The 11,174-nt window shown below is 44.8% G+C and overlaps 1 protein-coding gene across 1 annotated transcript in view; it reads right to left on the bottom strand.

Annotated features, from left to right (window-relative positions):
* Positions 1-11,174, bottom strand: part of TMEM268 (transmembrane protein 268) — a 208,451-nt gene that overhangs the window by 83,563 nt on the left and 113,714 nt on the right. The gene's annotated exons all lie outside the window — the stretch shown is intronic.

Genomic DNA, 11,174 nt, shown 5'->3' with positions numbered 1-11,174 from the left:
TCTTTGGGGTAAATACCCAGTAGTGCAATTGCTGGATCGTATGGTAGCTCTATTTTCAACTTTTTGAGGAACCTCCATACAGTTTTCCAGAGTGGCTGCACCAGCTTGCATTCCCACCAACAGTGTAGGAGGCAACCCCTCTTTTTATTCTGTGCACAGGCATGAAAACCAGCAAGTATGAGTTCCACATGCATATCAAAAATACAACAATAGCATTTACTCAGCACAGTTTACTTGAGCACCTTTTACGTTCTGGGTACTACCTTAACCCAGATGATACTATGAAGAATAAGACAGACTCTATTCAAAACTTAAATGAATTCCATCCGTGGCTCCTGGTCAAATATCACTCAATTTTGAGGACTTGGACTAACTCCAAGTCCTTAAAAAATATCTCATCTGACACTAGTATGTAAGATTTCTGAAGCTCTCCAGACAGTGTAAGATATCCAGCTGATTACGTCACTCAAGAAACTCGAAGACAGATTTCTAGCCAACTAGACCAGCTCTACAACAAACCTGATCAATGCCAAGAGAGAACAGACTTATTCTCGGCTGGGGCGGGGGGGGAGGTGGTTGGCAGGGAGAGACAGTCAATCACCAAATCTAGAGACATTAACTTAGATTTTATGTGCAGAGTGTTAATCAGGGAATTTTTCTTTTAAAATACTCAAGGGATTTCAGTATGTGATGAGCTTATCAGCCCAGCCAAGGCTTCTCCCATGGAGGAGAGGCTGAACATTAAGAAGGTCCCTCCTGCCCTTTAGTGACTTCATACTCTCTAATCTGTATGATTTTCCTCCACTAATATGCCAAGGGTAGGAGGGGCATCTCTGCTCTTAGCCTCAGTTGACTTGTCTATAAAGTAGGAGTCCACCAATTTGTTTCCAGGATCAAAAGGGCTCGTGGGGATGAAACATGTTCGCTCTGAGCATTCTGTGCAGTCAAAGAGCATGTCGGTATGACATGGGCAGTGACCTGCTGCACGCTGGTCCTTATCATCAATGCAGCCTACTGTGGGAGATCTTCACGACCGGGTCTAAAAGCAAACTTGGCACCAAAATCACTCTCACAGGTACGAAGGTGTGTGCTGGGGCTTCTGAGCAGGGTGATTGGTGTGCAGTACTTGGTCAATATTTGTTGAGTTACATAAAAAATAAAAATTGATTTCTGGTTTCTCAGGAGATTAGGGCTCTAGAGCCTTCTCAGCACAGTGAGCACAGGGCTCCGCAGGAGCAGAGAGAAGGGTGTGGTGACCTCACCTGATTCAGAAGAGTCTTCATAAAGGAAGTGAAGCCTGAGCGCCTCCTGAAAGAGGGTGGGCGGACAACAGATGGCCTCGGGGAAAGGGCATCTGAGACGGAGGAATTACCCTTTACGTTAAAGCAGAAAGGAAAGGTTTCTCAGTAACTATAAAACCAGCTTGATAAGACAATGCTCCTTCAACCTACTCCGAGAACAATGTTTGCTGGCAGATCGGGATAATTTTATCAACAACTCCAGTGTGCCTCTAGGATCAGAACTCACGACCCCGTGGAGAAAATAAAATGCTCTGTCTGCATTTGCATGCATGCCAAACACCGTGGGGAGCAGGAGAGGATGGGCATGCAAGAGGTCAAAGTGACCCCCTCACCTTCTCCACTAAAAGGAACTCTTGTTACCAAGGGTCTTCAGACGTGCCCACTGCGCCTTAGGGCATTTGTAGGATTTGGAAGTTCATCCAAGAAATAGAAGTTTCCCACTATTCTAAAAGACTCGACCACTTGCGGAAACTCCCTGCCACATGTTTATTTTGCTCCTGTCATAAGCTTGTTTATTGAAAGGTGTATTGTGCTGAAGTTGTCCCAGCTAAATTTGTTAAGTCCTTATATCTTGTACCATTCAGAAAGGGCCAGCCGAGCATTTCCAGTAGGATTCAAGTCAAAACTTCTGTTTCCTAGGCATTCTCTCCATAGCCAAAATTAGTGCACTAGTTTTAAAAATGAGATGAGAGGATCCTTAAGAACATGCTGGTCTCCTAAAAGGAGTAAATGAGATGCTGCCAAAGATTTGCAAGGGAAGAAGGAGCATGCCTATGTGCTTCAGAAAATAGTTAATTTAGGGGAGAAATGCTCTGCTGGTCCAATGTCTCTCAAAAGGCTGAATTCAAATCAATTCCACATTTACTGAGTGCCTACTCGCCCTGGGGACACAAAGAGAAATTATTTTAGTTTCAGATGGGTTCACTCTAACCACTCAGCACCTCCATGGTCTGCAGACCCTTTCATTTATATTGGTAATATTAGCTACCTAATTAGCTAACTTTAGGCACGTGGATATTTTCTCATTCGGAAAATGGGTGCCATCTGATGAAGGATGATCATTAACAAAATGATTTGTGTTTACACTAAGTGGTTTTTTAAAGAGCTACTCACAGAGTTTTCCATTAATAAAAGGGGATAAAATAAAGATACCATTTCCTATAGTAGAATCCATTATTTAAGCCACAAGTGCAGAGAGGTTATCATCTGGGGGACTTGAGTTTGGCCCTCGACACCCTTGAAAATATTAGAACCTGCGGATGAGCCAGAGGGGCTTTGAAAAGCCGGTGTACCTTCAGAAAATGCAGGAATCGTGATCAAAATGCATGGGGTTGCTTGCATTTTGACCCTAGCACAGTTTAGAACTATTTGGCAGGACGGCGTTGCTTCAGCTACGAAAATTCCTAAATGTTTTGACTAGGGTACAGTAGGACTTTCACATCCTGAAAATGTCTGATTCCGTTCAACAGGGCATACCAGGTCCCTTGGCTCCATTTCAACCTAAGCTATGTCACCCCAGAGGAAGTACCACCTCCGCACTCGGCAGTAACCCCTCTGGATTATAAAAGTTTGACTAGCTTACTGTGCACAAGGCATGGCCCTTGCCAACATTCTCTTGCAAGGTATTTTCCCCAGTCCTTCCCCCAATCATGTTTCCATGATTGCGACACTGGGGATTAATTCTTCAGGAGAGGATTGCTCATTATACTCTGCACCTTTGCAAAACACATGCAGTAGTCTCTTGTCTCAAGATGTCTTGCTCTCCTAGGGCTCGGAGTCCTGAAAGTGTTTTGCCGTGTGTAGCAGAAATTTTGTTCAGTATGCACCCCTCTCCTGGATAGTCATAGTGATTGGCTCGTACCGGCAGCTGGGCCTGGGGAGAATTCAGCCGACGGCTAATCCCTGAATCCTTCTGCTCCAATGGTGAAGGAGAGGATAGATCAGAGCAGTCACACCTGTTCCCTGCCCCACGCTATCATATTTAGAGTTTCCCAAGCTCTGAGACAAATTTACACCCCATCCCTTCCATCGCCCTATTTTAAGGAGAAAATGCCAGCCCAGATGGAAGTTACTTGTTCCGGGTCACACAATGAGTTCATGGTGGATCTGGGGGCTGAGATACTATCTTCCTGAATCATAATCCTGGGCTCATCCAGTTACCCTCTGCAAATAGTATTTGTTTTAATAACTGGAGGAGAGATTGGAGGAAGACATGAGAAGTATTATCAAATAGCTCTGGGGGATGTGGAAGCGGGGAGGGTACTGCTTCCATGTCCCTTAGAGGAAAGCACTAGGGCTAAGGAGTTGCAGTTTACAAGGTCATCATTTCTGGCCCAATAACCAGAGAAACTTTCTACCCTCACAGTAGAATGTCCCCAGATAGTGATTTCTCAGTCCCTGGATATATTCAAGCCAAGGGCTTATCTCAAGGGTTCTGAAGAAGTCATTCCTTCATTGAGGTGGCAGGAAGGGATAGAGCCAAAGGATGTCTGAGGTCTTTTCCAGATCTATGATTATGTGGCCATCTGTGTATTTTTTTTAACATGGGCATTTTTTTAATTGACTTTTGTGTGTTCTATGGGGTCATTAAGAACCTGGCAGGCCTTGTCAAGAGTTCAGTGTCTCTCAGCCTACAAGTGGCTGCCATTTCCCACTTGTTCTGAGAGTGTCCAACACAGAGTGACTGAGCTTGACCAATAGAGAATGCCATGGAACTTTACAACCAGTGGGATCTGCAGAGTTTATCTACTCCAAGTTACATCATTTTAATGATGAAGAAACCCGGGCTCAGGAAGATGACATAAATGGTCCAATGTCAGCGAGTAGCTAGTAGCAGTGCTGAGACTAGAATTCATAGCTCCTGACACCCAGCCCAGCAGTCTTTTCATTTCATCCATGAATCAGTTTTGTGGGATTTTTTTTTTTTTAGCATTTGTCACATGACAGCACTTATCTAGATCCTGAAGAGCAAGGCAAGAAGGGACATGACAGGCAAGTCCCACTCTCCTGTTGCGAACATTCAGGAGGAAGGAGAAACACGATGTTGAGCAAATGAAGTAGCTGAACTTAATCAAATGACTTTGTTCATAAAGTCATTAAAATATGTCACTGCCCCTGCTTTTGTTCCAGGGGTATACAGATTGAACAAATGTAGGTATTTATGTGGTTTTACTGATAAACCCTGAGCACTTTCACTGATTCTATGTTTTATGTTAAAACGTCACAATCCCAAGGTAAAGTGCATATTGTATGTTGTTGGATACTGGTAACTGGTAATCATCTATATCTTTGGGCACTACTGTGTGAATTCTAATCACTGTGAATGAAATGTTGTATGTGCTAATGTATTTAACAGATGTAACTTAATAAATCGGCATTGGAAGCTGCAGAAACGTAATAATGAGGTCTATTCTTTTGTGAATCTGTTCGTTTAATTTTCTTTCTAGATTAAGATCTCAGGATAACCTCTTGGGATTTTTTAAAATGCCTCTAGTTCTCCATGTCCTTGAATGCAAAATGACAACTCACTTTTCACAAGTTATAATAAACCTTACAAAAGTTGCGAAGTCGCACAAATTGTACCACTCTGGTCAAATGGGGGGAAGGGAGACAAGGAGGGAATCCATTGAGCTTCTTTTATGAATTAGAAGATTCTGTGGTTAAGTGGCATATCCAACAACCCTAAGAGAAAGAGAAAGAGAAGCCAGGGAGAGCTATGGTAGTGCTTGATGAAGCCCGAATTTGGACCCAGGACTCTCTGATACCCCGCTGCTGCTTACAAAAACAGCAATCAGCGAGAATCAAAAAAGCGTTCATCTCTTTCCCTTTTCAAGAGCAGTTGCCAGAGTCCTCACTGATGCCCAGCCAATATTACACTGGGACCATATTAAATTGCCATTTCTGGGGTGCCTGGGTGGCTCAGTCGTTAAGCGTCTGCCTTCAGCTCAGGTCATGATCCCGGGGTCCTGGGATCGAGTCCCACATCGGGCTCCCTGCTCCACGGGAAGCCTGCTTCTCCCTCTCCTACTCCCCCTGCTTGTGTTCCCTCTCTGTCAAATAAATAAATAAAATCTTAAAAAATAAATAAATAAATAAATAAATAAATAAATTGCCATTTCTGTGGGTCAAAAATGGTCACACAGAAATTTCATTTGTTTCCAGCTAATCTTGTGGATAAAATCAGACATGGATTAAGGGCGAAGAATAAGGCTCTCCTCCAAAATTTCAGTCTCAAAAATTTCCCTCCCAGTGGGAAAACCTGTGAATGTAGGGGTACCCCCCAGAAACTCCGTTCTCACATTAGGCTTGCACCCACTCCTGGAAGTGATGAGGGCAAAACATGTTTTACTTTTACGGAGAGAAATGAATTATTTGCCTTCAGCTTATTAAAAGCCAAATATCTACGAAAGTCTTAATGCCAGTTCTTCAGATGAGAAAAATCATGTCTAATCTAGCTCCACCAAAGTCAACATTTTCAATCAATTCTCAAAAGGACTCTCCATCTCTAGGAACTTGGGAGCAAAAGGACGAAACTAACCAATTGTTAAGATATTTTCACTACCATCCCTGTTCCCATTGCTCACACTCACCTACACACATACCAGAATAACAAGAATAATTAGTAATAATTAATAACAATAACAATAATAATAATAATAATGCCCAAGGGTGGAACTGTAGGAAACAGTGGACCCGGAGTCAACAGACCTGTGTTCCAGGCCCACGTCTGCCAACAGGCAAATTCTGGGGCCTTGGGTCAACCAACGACTTCATTTCTGCAGGTCTCAGTTTCTTTCTCTGCGAATCCCGAGCAGAGGCGGATGCAGGGAGCTCAAGTCCCTTCCCTAAGCAGTTTACAAACAGGTCTCAAGAGTTCTGTGCTTGGAATGACTGACTTTCCAATGAGCTTCCCTTTTTCAGGAGGTAAGAGGGTTTCTCCAAGAGAAAGCAAAATTCCCCTTGTAACTTATGCTACAAAACTCTCCAGCTGGCTCGCGGGGACTTTTCACCCCATCAGGGCAGGAAATAGAAAGGTAACTGGAACTGAGATGTGAAGTCCGGAGTTGGGGAATACAGTTCCATTTTGACAGCGATCTCCTTTCCCTCTCTGGCTTACAATCGGGCTCGGAGGCGCACTCGCCATTCCAAGTAACCCAGCCTTCAACACCAGCCTTAGGACAGACATTTCCTGTGTTCCTGAGCTCAACTTCCTATAGTTCATCTTCCTTCACAAATGTGATGGGCTCACGCTCTCGGCCCATTTTACAGATGAAGGAAATGTGGCCTGAGAGATGAAATCCACTTAGCCAAATCACTCAGCTAAGCCACAATTTGAACCCAGGCAGAATAAATGTGCCCAACGCTCAGAGTTTATTGTTAGCAGTAAATAACAACAGCTAATGTTTATTAGGCTCTCAGAGTGCTGAACGATTCACCCACACCACCTCCTTTAATCCTCAGAGCCTGGTTCCCTAGCCTCAAGTCAGTAAAATTCATCTTCGCCCCCAGAGACTGGCATTCCTGGGAATGGGGCCTCCAAATCCTCAAAAGATGACGGGGTCTTTCATTCAACGCAATAACCATAGATTGAACAACCACTTTCACCCCAGGAGGACCCAAGGATGCTGTCCCTTCTTGAATGCCACATGTCACCTGATGTCTCATTTCTGGTACCTACAATAGGAACATTGGCACTGCTCCTATTTCCTATCAACCTAACCTTTACCCACGCCGGGGGTGGGAGGGAGGGCCCTAACTCTGGCCGCATGTAGGCTTCACATCAGCCCCAACTCCCAACCACAGGATCACTTGGATAACTTCTCCACTGGCCCCAGGTCCTTTGCAATGTTGCTGCCCACCCAGGATGACCTCTCGGGCCCCATTTTGCCTTTGTGTGTATTCTCTATTCTGCTTTTGTCAACCACAGAAAGATTTGAGCACCCACCATGTGCCAAGCACTGTGCTAAGCACGCTGCAAACACACTTTCCTTTCAGTCTCACAGAACCCTGGAGAGTAGGTAGAGTATCATCATGGCTGTTCTCCAGATGAGGAATCTGAGGCTCAGGGAGGTACAGTGCTTGCTCAGAGCCACACAGCCAGAGTGATAAATCCAGAGCTGGCCCCATCGGTCAGTTTAATTTCAGCTTCTCATTCACTGTCTTGTTCTGTGTCTCTGCATCTTGCTCACTGTGTGGGCTTGGGCAAGTCATCTAACTTCTTTGGACCTCAGTGAGAATCCTTAAGTTCACTTCCAGCCTTAAGAGTCTAGGATCCCAGCTAAGCAATGCCAGAATTGTCCTTAGCCCCATACTACAGATGAGTAACGTCAGGTCTCACCTTTTCAGGGGACAGCCTACCAAGAGCCCTCTCCTTTCTGGGTTGTGCATTTATCCCAGGAGGCCATGATGCACCATCATCAAAGCCTTTCCCAGTGAGCTCTGCCTGGACTTGTCCTCAAACAAAGCTGTTTGACTGGCTCCATGTTTATCTCATGCTTTTCAGGGCAATAATTTTCAATTTTGACTGCACGTTAGCGGGTGTAGGAAATAGGGAGAGATTTAAAAACCCCAATATCCCAAGCCATAGCCTAGACTAATTAAGTCAGAAACCTCAATACTGGGAGACAAACAACCATATTTTTTTTTTTGACCTCCCAGATAATTCCAGTATACAGCTAGAGTTGAGAACCAGAATTTTCAAAGCACTGGCATATGAAGCAAAAAGCAAGACCCCAAAGCTAGGGGTAACTGCACACTATTCTCAGTTCTATGACATTCCAGCTGTGAGACCTCAGACAGCTGAGCTAGTCTAACTGAGCTTTACTTTCCTCATCTGCAAGATGGGCATAATAGTGGACCATGCCTGCTGGTGCCCTTATGTGGATAAAATGAGATAATGCCCATGAAGATGCATGACCCCTGGTCAGTGGTCAAGAAATGGCCATTGTCATTCTGTCCGAAAATGACCTGGAAATTCTATTCTCTGTATTTCCTCCCTTCCACAGTTAAGGAAACAAAACCAGATAATGGAAACAATGAGATTGTAATAAAGGGGGGGTAGGGTAAATGATGGGCTGGGGGCTTGCTTAATTCATTCATCAATTGATATTTAATAAGCCACCTCAGTGCGTGGGCCCCTGCTGGATGCTGGGAGCAAAACAGACATAGCTGTTGGGCTCACCAATCTTCCACACCACTGAGATCAAACTGTGAGGGGATACAGTGAAGAAATTAACAAATGAGACCACATTTTGGTAAGTGATCCTAAAGGAAACAAACAAGGTGTAAAGACAGAAAACAAGGGAGCTCACATTCCATATGGATGATTCTGTTTGTTTGGTGTAGTTAATATTTGGACCTGGGACTCCACAGCACAATCACTGATTGATAGCAAGCATGACTCACTCCGTTGGGACTGCTAACGACTAAGACCTTCAGGGGCAAAGAACAGGACAGCTGAGAGTTGGCCAGCTGCCAGCTCTCCTGGAGCCAAAAGTAAATGGGTTGCACCTTGGACTCCTCCTGCATGATTGGTGGTACTACCGTACCAATCCCTTGCACTCCACTCCACGCTCTCCTGTAGCCATTTTTTCTGTGATGTTTTTCAGGAATGACATCTAACTAGACTTTGCTTCCCTCTGTGCTAGGAACTCTCCCAGTTTTCACCCTTGCCCTGGGGAAAACCATCTGACACCGTTAGAAAAATCACTGGCATGTGTCCCTTCTTCCAAGAGTTGCATGGGGAGGAGAATAGGGTGTGGGTGACAATACCCATTTTACAGAGAAGTAAACTGAGGCTCAAGGAGGAAACTGTCATGCCCAAGGAGTCATCAGAATAAAGGGAGCCGGGTCTGATAGACCCCAGTACGTGTTCCCAGCTCCATGGTGCTTCTCTAGAGGATGCAGTCCACAGGCAAAAGGTCACAGATACCCAACTTTACACAGCGAAAATAAATCCCTATAAGTGCTTCTGGATTTGATGCAGGCCGAAACAGAAGAGTAAGGCCCCAATGCACGGGGACGGTCTCAGGTGTCCAGGACACTCTCCCTGTCCAGCAACACTTCGGAGGCACTGCCATCTTCTACCAATTGTCCCAAGACAGGACTTGGGGCCGTCTTAGACTGGTCACACTCCTGACCCCCAACATTTAATCACTAAGGCTGACCCCATCTTTTCTTCTTTATTTCAACAGCCTGCTCACTGGTCTCCCTGTCCCACGTGTAGTCCACTCTCGTCCACCCAACACACAGCAGCCCGAGGCGTCTCTGTAACAAATCAATGATTATTGATCATATAGCTCTTGTGCTTTAAAATGCTCTAGCAACTTCCTATCCCCTTTAGGGGGAAATCCAAGCTCCTGAACTTGGCATCCAAGTTCCCTCTTGGTTCAGCCTCCATCAGTCTCCCTGCTTCAGCTGGTGCCTCCTTCCCCTATGTTGTGGGCAGCAGTATGCTGATAAATGTTTAACAACCAGCTCTCCAACATAAAGCCCTGGTCTGTACCATTTGCCAGTATCCATGGTGTAGATATGTGGACCACGATCACATCCAAGCAGCCGATGTATGGCCCCTGAATGGGGAGCTGGGGGGAGATATGCATTGGCACATCATTATATCATATTTCCACCCCACAGATACAATAGAAAGAAATAACCACAAGAGGATAGAGGGTAGTAAAATGTAGTAACAATGAAGAAGTGATAAGTTTTGAGTATTTATTACCTTTAATTATAGTGTTACCTTTAATACAATGTATTTAAATGGAAGTTTATGTAATTTAATTTTTAATCATGGCCGTGTTTAATAACTGGCTCACAGAATTCCTGAGAAGTTAACATCCAGTTCTTGCAAACTGCTACACGTTGGCTTCTGCCCCACTGGCTAACGCACTGCTTTTTCTCATTTCTTGGCCTACTTTTCACTCTGGGGGAGGAGCGCCTGCCTTCCCCCCTACCTCAAGGGGAAGACTGAGCTCAAGTGTCACTTCCTCTCTGGAGCCTTCCCTGGATGACCCTGCGCAGGGGCTCCCTCAGACCACACCCCAACTCCCTCCTCCATCACAGCTCATTGCTTTTCTGTCTTTCTTTCCTCCATGGGATGGTGTCTTACTCCCTCTTGGGAACTAGCATCACGTGGTGCCCAGATAATGTTCATGGAGTCAACTATTACACATAGCCCCTTCCCATCCCCAACTGGAGATTATTTATTGTTTTAGTATTATTTGTTATTATTAATTTTATTATCTGTTATTCATTATTGTTATGATTTTTTATTATTATTTATTTCCAATCAGAAATTATTATAGGATTTATCCAATCCTGTCTATCCCTGAGGATCTCACCCAGAGTGAAAACACGCTTTATGTGGAGGCAGGAAGCAGGTTAGGGAAAGTGGAGGCGGACGTTTCCAACCCAAATCCACAAAATAAATTTTTATCATTGATGTTTTGGCAGAAATGTAAGTTCAGATGCCACCTTCATCCCCACTCCAGACCAACTCTCCCCAGCAAGAAGGCAGGAGAGAAAGGCAGGACGTGAGGAAGCTCGACCAACCAAGTAGTTCATCCCAGAACTGGCTCTGGAACTGGTCCAGAGTGAACTGGGAGAGAGAACTCGAGCACCTGCCAGAGCAGGCTCAGGTGGTCGCTTTCCATTTTGCTCAATTTTTATTCAATTCTCAAGATAATATCCATCCAGAATTACTACCCCCACCTCACAGCTGAATAAACTAGGGCTTGAAGAGGTACTGGGACTCTTCCAAAGTCTTACAGGTCAGAGAGGGGGTATAGCTCAGTGGTAGAGCATTTGACTGCAAAGTCTTACAGGTCAGGAGCTTTGGGAGCTAAGATTTGAACTGAGGGCCAGCTGATTGCA

Source organism: Leptonychotes weddellii, chromosome 14 (assembly GCF_054177405.1).
Source record: "Leptonychotes weddellii isolate Sample4059 chromosome 14, ASM5417740v2, whole genome shotgun sequence".
Classification (NCBI taxonomy): domain Eukaryota; kingdom Metazoa; phylum Chordata; class Mammalia; order Carnivora; family Phocidae; genus Leptonychotes; species Leptonychotes weddellii.
This window is presented reverse-complemented; position numbering and strand designations above follow the sequence as displayed.